The following is a 14,042-nucleotide window of genomic DNA, read 5'->3' as shown; positions in this document are numbered from 1 at the left end:
AAATTTCAATAATGTTTCTTCTATTTATTTAAAAAATGAGATTGAAATTTATAGGCATTGCATTGAATCTTCATATTGCTTTGAATAAAATGACCATGTTAATGTTAATTCTTCTAATCTGTGAACAGGGGACATCTTTCCATTTTTTTGGTGTCTATTTCTTTTAACACTGTCTTTTTTTTTTAAAAAAATTTATTTTTATACAAGAGCTGGGGTACAGGCCAGAGGCATGGGAGGGTGAGAGTATTCACTAAAGACAGAGGAGGGAGCAGAACAGGCAGACAACGGAAATACACTGCTGAGGGGAGCAGCGGACTCAACAGGAGAGATCTGCCGCGCCATGTGGGATTCTCGCTAGCCAGCGGAGATCGAACCCTCATTGCAGAGGCTATGGACAGCTTCACAGCATGGCACTCAACCCGCTGCGCCACCGGGGAGGCCCTCTTTTAACACTGTCTTATAATTTTTGTGTACAAGTCTTTCACCTACTTTGTCAATTCCTAGCTTTTTGATTTTCTTTTGATGTGACTATAAATATGATTAAAATTTTTTTCTTTCTCTTCTAGCTTGTTTTTTTAAAAGATGTATTCATTTATGCATACAAGAACTGGGGTACAGGCCAGAGTTGTGTGGGTGAGAGGATTCACCAGAGACAGAGTGGGGAACAGAACAGTCAGACTGACTGAAACACACTGCTGAGGGGAGCAGCAGGGAGATAGGAGTGGTCTGCTGCGCCATGTGGGTAGCTCCCTGGTCTTCTAGCTTGTTAATTGCCTATAGGAATGCAACAGAATTTTGTATATTGATATTTTTTAGCCTGAGACTTTTGTGTACTAATTTTTTAGTCTGCTACTTTATTTTGCCTATTTATTGTTTCTAATAGTTTTTAATGGCTTCTTCAGGGTTTTCCATGTATATAATCATGTCACCTCAAATTGTGAAAATTTTATTTCTTCTATCACAATTTGTATCCTTTGATTTCTTTCTCTTGCCTAATTATTTTAGCTAGGGCTTCCAATACTATGTTGAATAGTAGCAGTGGCAGTGGACATCTTGTCTTATATCTGATCTTACAGGAAAAGCTTTCAATTTTTCAACATTGAGTATGATGTTAACTGTGGGTTTGTCATATCTGGACTTTATTCTGTTGAGGTGTATTCCTTCTATTCTCATTTATTGAGGGTTTTTTAAAAATTATAAATGGATCTGTAATCCTGCCAAATACTTTCTCTGCATGTATTGATAGGATCATATAATGTTTATCCTTTCTTAGTGGAATTTCATTGATTAACTTGCAGATGTTGAACCATCCTTGTATCTATGGAATAAATCATACATTGGGGGCTGTATGAGCCTTTAAATGTATTTTTGAATTTGATTTGCTAAGAGATTAATGAGGATTTGTGCATCTATGCTCATCAGGACTATTGCTCTGTAGTTTTCTTTTGTTGTGAGGGCCTTATCTGCTTTAGGTATCAGAGTGATATTGGCCTCATAAAATGTGTTTGGAAGCATTCCCTGTTCTTTAGTTATTTTGAAAGAGTTTGAGAATGATAGTTATTAGTTTGTCTCTGAAGGATTGGAAGAAGTTACAACTGAAAACATCTGTTCCTGGGCTTTTGTTTTTGGGGGGATTTTGATTATTGTTTCCATTTCCTTGCTTGTTTATTTATGTTTTCTAATTTTTCCTCATTCGTCTCAGAAGGTTGTATGTGTCTAAGAGTTTGTCTATTTCTTCTAGGTTATCAATGTATTGGCATCAAGATTTTCATAGTAATCTCATGACCCAGTGTATTTCCGAGATGTCATAACTTCTATAACTTCTCTTTCATTTCTCATTCTATTTATAGCATTTTCTCCTTTTTTTCCCCCCTTAGTGAGCCTACCCAGAGCCTTATCTATTTTGTTTGTTTTCAAAGCACCAGTTTTGGTTTTATTGATCTTTTTGAACTATCTTTTTCATCTCTATTTATTTCTACCTTAATTTTTTATTATTTACTTCCATCTAATGGTATTTGATTTTGCTCTCTCTTCTTTTTCTAGATTCTTTAGATTTAAACTTAGATTATTTGTTTGAGATTTTTGTAGTTTCTTCATATAGGCTTGTACTGCTATGTATTTTCCTCTTAGTACTGATTTTGCTACCTTCCATAGGTTCTGGTAGCTCATGTCCTCTATTTCATTTATCTCCAGGCATTTTTTAATTATTCCTTTGATTTCCTTTTTTTTTAAGATTTATTTATTTTTATACAAGAGCTGGGGTACAGGCCAGAGGCATGGGAGAATGAGAGGATTCACCAGAGACAGAGCAGGGGACAGAACAGGCAGACAACAGAAATACACTGCTGAGGGGAGTAGCGGGAGTGACAGGAGAGGTCTGCTGCACCATGTGGGAATCTCCCTGGCTGGCTGGGAATTGAACCCATGCTGCAGAGGCTGTGGACAGCCTCACAGTGCTGCACTAAACCTGCTGCACCACTGGGGAGGCCCTGATTTCCTTCTTAAACCATATCAGTTGCATGTTGTTTAGTCTCCACATATTTGTGTTTCTTTCTACTTTTTGTTGTTGATTTATAATTTTATACCATAGTGGTTAGAGGTGATACTTGATATCACTTCAAACTTCATTAATTTATTGACACTTGTTCTGTGACCCAACATTTGGTCTATCTTCAAGAATGTTTCATGTGTTCTTGAGAAGAATATGTATTCAGCTATTTGGGGGTGCATTGCCTTTTAAATGTCTTTAAATGCAACTGATCTAATTCCTCATTTAATGTTATTGTTTCCTTATTGATTTTATGTCTCAATGATCTGTCTATTGATGAAGTGAGGTGCTCAGTTTCCCTTCTACTTGTTATGTAGCTAGCAATGTCTGTTTTTAGGTTTTTAAACATTGCTGTATATATTTTGAGGCTTCTTCATTCCATGCCTATATATTGATAAATGCTGTATCTTCCCAATTTATCAATTCCTAATCAGTCCATTCCTGTCTCTTCTTACTTTTTTTTTTAAACCTGGAGGTCAATTTTATCTGATAAAATTATGACTGACTGCCTTTTAAGGGATTTTATTTACTCATAGAATTGTTTTCTAGCTATTTACTTTGAACTTATGCTTTTCTTTGAAGCCCATATGTTTTGTCCTGGAGACTACAGAATGCTGCGTTTTATTTTACTGAACCACCATCCATTCTGTACCTTTTGATTGATTAATTCAGGCTACTGACATTTAAGAAAATAATTAACATTTAAGTATTTATTACCATTTTGTTATTTGTTTTTCTGGTTGCTATTGCAATTTTTATCTATTCCTTTTCCTCTTTTGTTCTCAGTCCTTGTATTTTAAAAGATACCTTTCGTCTGTTCTTTGGATTCCATTTTTTAAAATGATTTATTTATTTTATGCATACGAGAACTGGGGTACAGGCCAGAGGTGTGGGAGGTGAGAGGATTCACCAGAGACAGATTGGGGAACAGAACAGGCAGACTGACAAAATACACTGCTGAGGGGAGCAGCGGGCAAGTCGGGAGAGGTCTGTTGCACCATGTGGGTTGTTCCCCTGGAACTCACAGCCCTGCGCTCCCCACCCACCAGGGAGGCCCTGGATTCCATTTTTATCTTCTTTGTTTCTTCTGGGTGTTTTGTTCTGAGGTTACCATGTGATTTTCATATATTGGTCTATACTTACTACCTCTTTTAAATTCAAAACAAGTGAATCTTTAGCTACCAACACCCTTTTTTTTTTTAACCCAGCTTTAATCCTCCCCCATATTTTATATTTAGGGAGTTTTATGGCTTCTAAGTCTTCTAAGTGAGGTTTCTTTTTGTTCTGTAGCAGTCCCTTTAATATTTATTTTAAGACTGATTTGTTGTACTATGAATATTGCAACTGTTATTTGTGAAACTCTTTATTGCTCCTTCTGTGCTGAATGTTACTGGAACTGGATAGAGGATTCTTGGTCGGAGGTCTTTTTCACTTTTAGCATGTTGAATATGTAACTGGAGTATATTTGTTTAGTCTGATCTATAAGGTTCCTGCTGAGAAAGCCACTGATAATCTTATGGGGGGTTCTCTTATAATCGACTCTGTTTTTTCTCTGTTTAGAGTTTCTCTCTCTTTTGTTTTTCATTGCAAGCAACAGCTTCTTCTTTTCTTGAGATACCATGTTTTAGTGTTACATCCTTGTTAGTATTTGGGAGGTGTATCATTCCTTCTCCGCTCAGGTTTAGTCACTATAGCTTTCCCACTACCAAAGCACCCATAGTCCTCCACCGTATTCCATTGTGCTCTCTTCCCACATGTTTTCAAGCCTCCCCCATCTCCTCTGGATGCCTCAGTTCTATGGTCAGCTTTCAAGAGTGGCTTCAAATAATTGTCTTTTTCTAATTCTGTTTGATTTCTCTATACTCCAAATGTAAGTGTCACTATCGAGTACTTAACTTTCTCCTGGCTTATTTTGCTTATCACAATCCCTTCCAACTCCATTCATGGTGCTATAACAGAGTGGTCTCCAGGAAAAGGGGAGGTTCCAGGTTCCCTGCCCCACCCAAGGGAGGGTGGAACTGAGCAGGGAGAGAAGAAGCTGCAGAGGAGACTGAGGAAGGAAGGAAGCAGGATGGAGCCAGGAGGAGACCTGGAGGAGGCACATGGAGCCGAGAGACATGTGAAGAAACTGCACTTGCCTTTTGGTCGTGGACTGGGTGACACAGATGTGAATGAGAGACCTGTGGGGAGGTGACAATGGAGGTTTTTGTCTTGATTTTGATTTTGCTCTTTTCCCTCCAGACTTGTCTGGTTGTTTCTGACCCTTTTCTGTGGGTCCCCACTGGAAGATGCTTTAGACTTGTGGCAGGCTTTGGGGCCTTGTTCTGGGCCAATCCTGCTTGGGTGGACTTTTACGTATGAGGGGACAGGTAACTTGAGTGCTTGATTTAAAAACTATATTCTTTGCCTTTTCTGTATTGTTTCCTAATTGTATTAAAGTTCCTTCCCATTAAAGTCTCATATGTTTTGTGTTGATGCGGCGGATGGCAGAACCTATTTAGAGCAGGCAGGTTTGTGGGGTCTGGGCTGCCTCTCTCCCTGCCCTGTAATAATGCCACAAATGGGATGAATTTATTTTTTTGATCACCGAATACTATTCTATTGTGTATATTTACCATGTTTTCTTGATATATGCATAGGATTCTCTAGCTATAATTTTCAACATTATCAGTATACCTTTGTGTGTATATATTTGGAACTCTTTGACCTTCCTGGCTCTGGATGTCTGTTTCATTACCCAGTTTGGGGAAGTCCTCTGCTATTATTTCTCCAAGTGGGATTTCTACCTCTTCTCTGTTCTCCTTCTGGAACCCCTATGATACAAATGTTTCTTCCCTTGACACTATTCCATAAGTCTCTCATGTTATCATTTAAAAATTAGTTTTTTTTTTTTTTTGCTGGTCTTTTTGGGTGCTTTCTACTACCCTATCTTCAATCATGCTGATTTATTCCTCAGCCTCATTGAGTCTACTGTGGGGCCCTCTATTTTAGTTCAGTTATTGTTTTCTTTATTTCTTTTTGGAACTTTTTCATACATTCCTTGTCCTTGTAGTTCTCATTTTGTTCATCCCTGGTTCTTCTAATTTCAATAAGCATCAAGACTGTTGCTCTGAAGTCTTCTTTCAGTAGTTTAGTTAATTCTGTCGTATTAGGGATTTACCCCAGGTTTTGTCTTAATTAATCATTTGTCATGAATTCCTCTGCTTCCTCATTCTAGTTGATGTTCTGTGATTATGTCTGTGGATTAATCTAGATTTCTTTCCTTCCCAATCCTCCTGTGATGGTCTTACATTAGAATTGCAGATAATAGAGTATTGTCCTCTGGGTATTGGTTTTGGTTGCTGTGCTGTCTGTTGTCACCTTATCACCAATCAAGATGACTAGAGTTTAAGAGCCAGTGGGGGCTGGGCATGTTGGGAGTATTGCGTTTTGCTACCGTAATTTGCCAATTACATAAGTCTCCCTGGTTGCTGAATCTGCTTGAACCTAGGGAAGGATGTGTAATTATCACTGTTTAAGGCAGATCAAGACAGACTCCAGTGGTTGTGCTTTCCCAGAAACCCTAGACTGCAACAGACCCTTCAACTGAAGCCTAGTTATCATCTCAGCAGGTTTTGCCGACAGCCTCCTTTCCCCTGCAGTTCAGGCACCAGCAGAGTGGCCCAGGGGTTGCGGGCTTGAACCACTAGCAGATACCATAGGAAGTTGCAAATTGTATTATAGGGTATCCACATGCCTGCAAGCCCAGATGGAGGTTGAACTGGTGCTTCTGACACTACCAAGCTTGCAGTCAGCAGCCCTAGGTGCTGTCACTCAATGGCTGCCCACTGTCAGTGTCATCAAGGAGGCAGTACTTGCCCAGTGGCAGGGAGTTAAAAGCCCAGGTTAAGACCCCAGGGGATCTGGGTGGGGAGGGGTGTTTGCCTTTTGGGACAGCTGAGCTAGTTGCCAGTTCAGTACCCAACCTACAGTCAGCAGTCTTTAAGGTCAGTGGTGGTTAATCATCGGCAGTGGGGTAGGAATCCAGGAAAGCCCTGTGAGTATGTCTAGGGAAAGAGTAGATGCCTTTTGGGACCACCAAGCTAGCCATCAGCAACCCCAGGGAAGTAGCATTTGCCCATCTGCAGTGGGCTTGGAGAGGTGGAAAGCCCTGGGGGAGGAATGGGTGCCTTTCAGCATGGCAATATACCTGCCAGCAGTTCCAGGTGCTTCACTTCAGCACCTATTCAGCATCTGCTTAGCAGTCATTAATCTTTATGATATGTGGCACACGCCTGTCTCCAGTGAGTGAGGAGCTCAGTGAAGGCCCAGGAGTCTGGGTGAGGGGAGAGGCTGGTGCTTCTCCCATTGCCCCAATAATATTCTGGTTAGGACCATTTCTCAGGTTTTCCTACTCTATCAGGTGGTCTCTGTCTTACTTTCTTATGCTATTGCTGATTCCTCAATTCTCTTACAAGTGCAATTGCTCCTTAGCCCACTGTCTCCATGGAGGAAGAGACAACTACAGATGAAAATTAGCCCACCATTAAGATCCCCTTCCTTTTAATGGTTTCAGTTTACCTTTAAAAGGCTTTTAGAGTGTCACCTTGGCACTCCAAGCTATGTAAACACCTTCTCATGCATCATCTGCATTTCTGAAAACCAGAGACCAAAAATGCTGTTGAGAAAAATATAAACATCAACTTAACTTTTAGTGAGCTTGTAATGACAAAACAAAAAAAAAGATTTTACTTTCTTTTAAATTTTTTTCTAAGTTTCATTCTCAGAAGTCTTGAAGAATATTTTGTGTTTTCCTAATATCTAATATGGTTAATATTTTGTTTTTGTAGCCAGAATGCTTAGGTGGGTATTCTTATTTAATTTTTTTTTCTTTTTTTGCGATCACTCCAAATAGCTTTATTGGCCTTTTGTTTAATGACACTTTTTACCAGTGTGAATAAAGTACTTCCATGTGTGGCCACCAGAGGGTACCCCAAGAGCAGCGTGGCTGCTCTTGTGGTGAGGTTGAAACTTGCAATTTCTGCTCTTCCAAAGAAATAGATTTTTGAGGGCTGGGGTTGAAGGGATCTCCAATATGGCTTCTTAATTAAGGGTTAGTTGAGGGTACTGGATGCAGAGAGGTAGTACAAAAGGGACTTGTGAGCCCCTAGGAGGCAGAGGAAGAAATGTAGACTAATGCTCCAGGTTTTCATGCGTCTCTTCCTAAAAAAATAAAAGACACTCAGGATGGGTCAAAGAGAATTAGTTTCACATCTGTGCTATTTTGCTTACTTTGGACTATTGTAACAGTGCCACTGTTTTTTATTTTTAAGATTTATTTATTTATTTATACAAGCACTGGGTACAGTCAGACGCGCAGAAGGGTGAGAGAATTCACCAGAGCCAGAGGGGAGAGCAGAGCAGGCAGACTGACGAAGTACACTGCTGAGGGGAGCAGCAGGCAGCAGGAGAGGTCTGCACGCCATGTGGGACCTTTGCCCATGGCTGGGGATCAAACTGGCGCTGCAGAGGCTGCGGGCAGTTTCGCAACCCAGGGCGCAACTGCTGCGCCACCAGGGAGGCCCCAGTGCCACTGTTTTTTAACTTTGACTTGTTTTTTTTTTTAACTTTTTAACTTTTTCTGTTGTTTAAGTGATTTTTTCTGTATATTTCAAGAACAGGGGCACTGAGGTTTTAGACAGCTGTTTTTTCCCCTGTTCTCAGGAAAATGGTGAAGCTATATATGTTAGTAATTACGGAGTCTATTTACCTTTTTTCCTTTAAAATAATCACTTCAACTTCTAAGTCTTATTTATTTTGGCTTATGAGTTATTTTAATTTTCTGTGAGTGGGTATGTGTATTTGTGCATACATTTTGAGTGCTGAGACTTGCCAATGGTCAACTACTTGGCTGACAAATAATGGCTTTTCTGTGGTAGCTTTAGGGAAACTGAAGACACACTCAAGCAGTTCGAATCTCCAAGTTTTCTTTCTTTCATTGAGTGAAATACAGAGGAAAAGAAAGCATGCCCCTTTAGAAAACCAGAAAACCCTAAGCCGTTGCCAAGGACTTCAGGGTCAGGAAATGCCATCTGTGTGCCTTCAACTCTTATCACCACCAGCATCACAGCCTCTTCTCCACGGTGGGTGCTACCTGGACGAAAACATCAGCATCATTGGGGGCTTGTTAGGAATGCAGGATATCAGGGTGCGCATACTGAATGAGAATATAAGTTTCAATCCAGGTGATTTGAGAAGCACAACCCCAGGATATTGGTCTAGACCATATTTGTATTTCTGGAGTTCTTACCTTGGGGTTCATACTTTTAGGGGCCTGGTGAGTTTGCAAGGGGAATAAATTCATCTTGATTTTTCCTGGCCAAAATTTATCTATTTATTTTCCTTTGAATGTAGGCAAACCCACAATAGTATAGCAATGTGGTTGATTCTTGATTAACAGCAAATCTCTCCAAAATCCATGTAAGACTCCCCTAAAACTTAACTTCTAATAGCCTAGTAGTTTTCTGTTGATAATATAGACACTTGACTAACACATATTTTGTACATTATAGGTATTTCATACTGTATTCTTAGAATAAAGTAAGCTGGAAAAAAGAATATATTATTAATAGAATCATAATGGGGGCCTCCCTGGTGGCGCAGGGAGTTGAGCACTGTACTGTGAGGCAATCCACAGCCTCTGCAGCACAAGTTCAATCCCTGGCCAGCCAGGGAGCAACCTACATGGTGAAGCAGACCTCTCCTGTCTCGCCCGCCGCTCCCCTCAAGCAGTGTATTTCAGTCAGTCTGCCTGTTCTGTTCCACTCTGTCTCTGGTGAATCCTCCCACCCCCCGCATCTCTGGCCTGTGCCTCAGCTCTTGTATGCATAAATAAATAAATCTTTAAAAAAAAAGAAAATCATAATGATGGGAAAACACTTTTATAGTACCATACTATATTAGTAATGTAAGCTTATGTCTTCTGTATATAAGAAAATTGCATATAAATGGACCCACTAGTTAAAGCTCATGTTGATCAAAGGCAAACTATACCTGTGACTTTTTTATCCCTAGAAGTTGAAATAATTTTGTATCACATTACAGTTTATTTCAGTAAAATATGTAAACTCTGCTCAGCATTCTGGTAGTTATTAGAACTTCCACTAGTTCTATTTAATATATTCATGAAGAAGTATATTTTTAGTCTATAATATTTAGAAAATACTGCGAAAATTTCTTTGGCAATGGGTTTTGTTTATAGTTCTACGTATTTTATTTATGCATATAAAATACATTATTTGGAAAAGGAAACTGTAACCATCACTAGACTACATTGTGGTTCATCACAGTGAACCACAATGAACCAGGAGAAGGGGAGGAAAGGAGGGGGAGAAGAAGGGGTCCTGAAAAAAAGTAAGGACCCCTGCCTTAGAGAGAAAGAGAATTGTTACAGATTAAATATTTCTTCATGGAACTGTTCCATTTTTGGCCTTAGTACCATTAGAGATTCACTACCCAAATTGGTGTAGATCAGGACATGAAAACATTAATTCAAAAGGGACACCTGCACCCCTATGTTTATATCAGCACTGTTTACAATAGCTAAGCTTTGGGTCAAAGAGAATTAGTTTGCCCAAAAATAGATAACTGGATCAAGAAGATGTGGTACATATACACCATGGAATATTACTCAGCATTCAAAAAAGATAAACTCATGCAATTTGCAGCAACATGGATGGCGCTGGAAGGGATCATGCTCAGCGAAATAAGCCAGAAAGAAAAAGAAAAATACCGGATGGTCTCACTCATAGCAGGAATCTAGAAAACCTAAATAAGGGACCAGGAAAAAAGACTAATTATAATAAAGTAAAAATCAAAATCAACAGGTAACTATAAACCAGAGACACACTACGTGGGTGGGGGAGGGCAGGGGGAGGGAGTAGGGTCAAAAGAAGGGTGGTGGGAATTTTACGGGGTCTATAACCAAGATGAAAATGCATACTTTGTGCAAAAATGAAATGATGTAAAAAATATATAAAATTAAAAAAAAATTGGTGTAGATCAACCCTTGGGGATATTTTTATCATTTGCCCCTGGTGGTGGTGATGGGGGTCATTCCCCAGTCAGTGGTGGGACAGCAGTTTGCAACTGAAGGGAGTGGGGAAAGGAAGGAGCGAAGAAAGGGAAGGGAGGGAAGCTGGGGAGAGAGGGAAGGGAAAAGAGAGAGAGAATGGGACAGGGCAACTATCCTTTAGTACCATCACTTGTTTAAAGATCAGAAGAGAGACGAGTGGCCCCAGTTGTCACAGTACAGGCTTTATTCTTCAAATATGTGGCTGCTTACCTCAAGTGCAATGTTAATAGTCTGAAAATGTGGGATGGCATTGTGAGGAACTTTGTGAATCCACTTGCCAGTGAAATAAGCAAAACTGGAGAAAATTATTAAAAAAACTATTTGTTCTTTGGAACTATTTGTCTTTGGAAGTTGTCTTAAGTTCATGTAACAAATGATTAAACATTGATTCAAAAATCCTAACAAAACTTTGTAAGGGCAGTGAGAGGCTGTGGCCTTTGAGCCTTGACCCATCCATTCTCTCTCTCCTTTCCGAGCTCAGCTTGATGAACCTCCATGCCAGTGGGTGTAGTCATTCTCCTTTTAGTTCCCACTCAAGGTTTACTGTATCTGATTAGGAGAGGTGGCCACCAGCATTTCTCATCTCCAAGTTGAAGAGGCTCAACTCCTGGTGAGTACCATTCACCAAGCCATGTGCATAGGATGGAAGCTGTCACCCAGGGACACAGGTCAAGGTTACAGCAGATCCTCTAAAAATGTGGAGTCATTGAACAATGTTGATGAAAAAACATGTTACAATGTTGATGAAAAAAAGTACAATCTGTGTTTTCAATGAAAGGATGGTTTTTGAGGACCTGCTTTTCTTATAGTCAGTTCCCAAGAAATTCTCTACAATATTGAGGTCTTATTTTTTCCCAATTGCCTGTGCTCCAACTTACTTCAATACAAAAGTTCCATGCCAGGGAGAGACAATAGCAGAGGCTATCTTACCACCCAGGAAAAACATAGAAAGTAAATAATGGTCTGCTTAGTAGCTATTGAATAAAAGAGGACCTAAAGCAGGAATCAAAAATAACAGATGAGACTAATGAAAATAAGGATACAAACTACCAGAATCTATGGGGTGCAACAAAAATGATCTTAAGAGGAAAGATCATTACAATAAAGGTCTAAATTAAGAAGCAAGAAAAATCCCAAATAGATAACCTAACACAGATTGGAGAAGCAGAACAAACAAGACCCAAAGTTATAGAAGGAGGGAAATAATAAGAAATAAGAGCAAAAATAAATAGAAATAAAAAGGTCAATGAAACTAAGAGTTGCTTCTTTGAGAAAAGAACAAGACAAACCTCTAGTTATATTAACAAAATAAGAGAAAAGACACATAGAATGAAAAATTAAAGAGGTGAAATTACCATAAATAGCACAGAAATACAAAGGATATTCAGAGATTATGCTAACTACATGCCAATAAATTTGATAATCATGAAGAAATGAACAAAATCCTAGATTAATCTACTTTACCAAAACTTAATCAGGAAGAAATAGAAGAGTTGAAAAACCCAGTCACAAGCATGGAAATTTAAATAGCAATAAAAAGATCTTCTCCACCATAGAGCAAAGGAGGGAAGGGGAAGTGTTTCAAAATAAGGAGGGAAGAAAACAAGGGACATGGTGATGGTTCATGTGTGCTATGGTAGTGGAAGAACTATGTGGTCTACACTTCAAGGGCAGAATCCTTTTACTGTACACAAAAGAACCACAATGTAAGAAAATAAAATTAGAAATGGAGGGCCTCCCTTGGTGGCACAAGGGGTTAAGATGTAAACTATGAAGCTATTCACAGCCACTGAAGCACGAGTTCGATTCCCGGCCATCTAGGGAGCAACCCACATGGCGCAGCAGACCTCTTCTGACTCACCCGCTGCTCCCCTCAGCAGTGTACTTCAGTCAGTCTGCCTGTTCTGTTCCCCACTCTGTCTCTGGTGAATCCTCTCACCTCCCACACCTCTGGCCTGTACCCCAGTTCTTATATGCATAAATAAATCTTTTTTTAAAAAAACAAATTCAGAAATGGAAAAATAAAAACCCTAACAAAGTAAGCATAGCAAATTACTCCAAGGGGGAGAGTATAACATATCAGGGGGTTATGTGGAAACAAATGTACTTGCCTTGACCTACTGATGGTTATGTGGATTTTTGTTTTATATTTGTTAAACTTCACAAATACATTATTTGGACTTCTTTCATGTATACTTCAAAATAAGATAGTATGTTTTGTTTCTTTTAATAAGAGTGGATTGAGGTAAACAAAAGAGATCTTCCCTAAAACAAAACTCCAGGACCAGATGACTTTACAAATAAATTTTATCAAACCTTTCCCTTTCTGACTAATTTCACTTAGCATCATCACCTCAAGTTCTATCCAGGTCGTCACCTTTTTGAATAGCTGCATAGTATTCCTTTGAGTCTAGATTCTCAATTTCTTTATCCAGTCTTTTGTCGGTGTGCATTTGACTCCACATCTTGGCTATTGTGAATAATATTGTCAGAAAGGGAAAGATTACTGGATGGTTTCTCTCATATGTGGGATATAAATAACCAAAGCAAATCAACTGACAAAACACAAGAAAACTAACTCTTAGGTGCTGAAAAAGATAATGGTTGCCAAGGTGAAAGATATATTGGGAAGGGGGTGAGAGGAGGGAAGGGGCAATAATGAGATAAGGTATTGCCTCTGGAATAAGTTGAGTACATGTATCGAGGTATGAAGCTGTTTAACCCCCAAATTATATAGTTTCATGAACAAGAGTGAATCAATAAAACTTGATAATTTTTTTTATCAAACCTTTAAGCTAGAACTAATGATCATCTTGCTCAAATTGTTTTTAAAATTCCAATAAAGACTTCATATATATTTTATTATACCAATATTACCTTAATGCTAAAACCAGATAAAGACAACACAAGAAAACTATGACCAATATCCTTGATGAATGTTGAAAATCCTCCACAAAATACTAGCAAATAGACTTCAACAACACATCATAAGGATTATATAGCATGATCAAGCGGGGTTTATCCCAGGTTTTCAAGGATAGTTTGATATACATAAACCAATGTAATATATCAACAAAGTTAAAAATAAAAAATCACGATAATATCAGTAGATGTAGAGAAAGTGTTAAATAAGCTTTTAGCACCCATTTATGATTAAAAATTAACAAGATGAGAAAAGTCCCACCTTACACATAATAATGATTTTATATTACAAACCAATAGGCAATATAATACTTAGTGGTGAAAAACTGAATGGTATCCACTTAAGATGAGGAACAAGCTAAGCAGTTCCACTATTTCCACTTTTGTTTAACTTAATATTAGAGACTTTGGCCAGAGCTACAGACAAAAACAAGTAAGAGGGCTTCCCCGGTGGCGCAG

The sequence above is a fragment of the Talpa europaea genome (assembly GCF_964194135.1).
Source record: "Talpa europaea genome assembly, chromosome: 7".
NCBI lineage: Eukaryota > Metazoa > Chordata > Mammalia > Eulipotyphla > Talpidae > Talpa > Talpa europaea.
The sequence above is the reverse complement of the archived record's forward strand: the minus strand, read 5'-3'. Positions refer to the sequence as shown.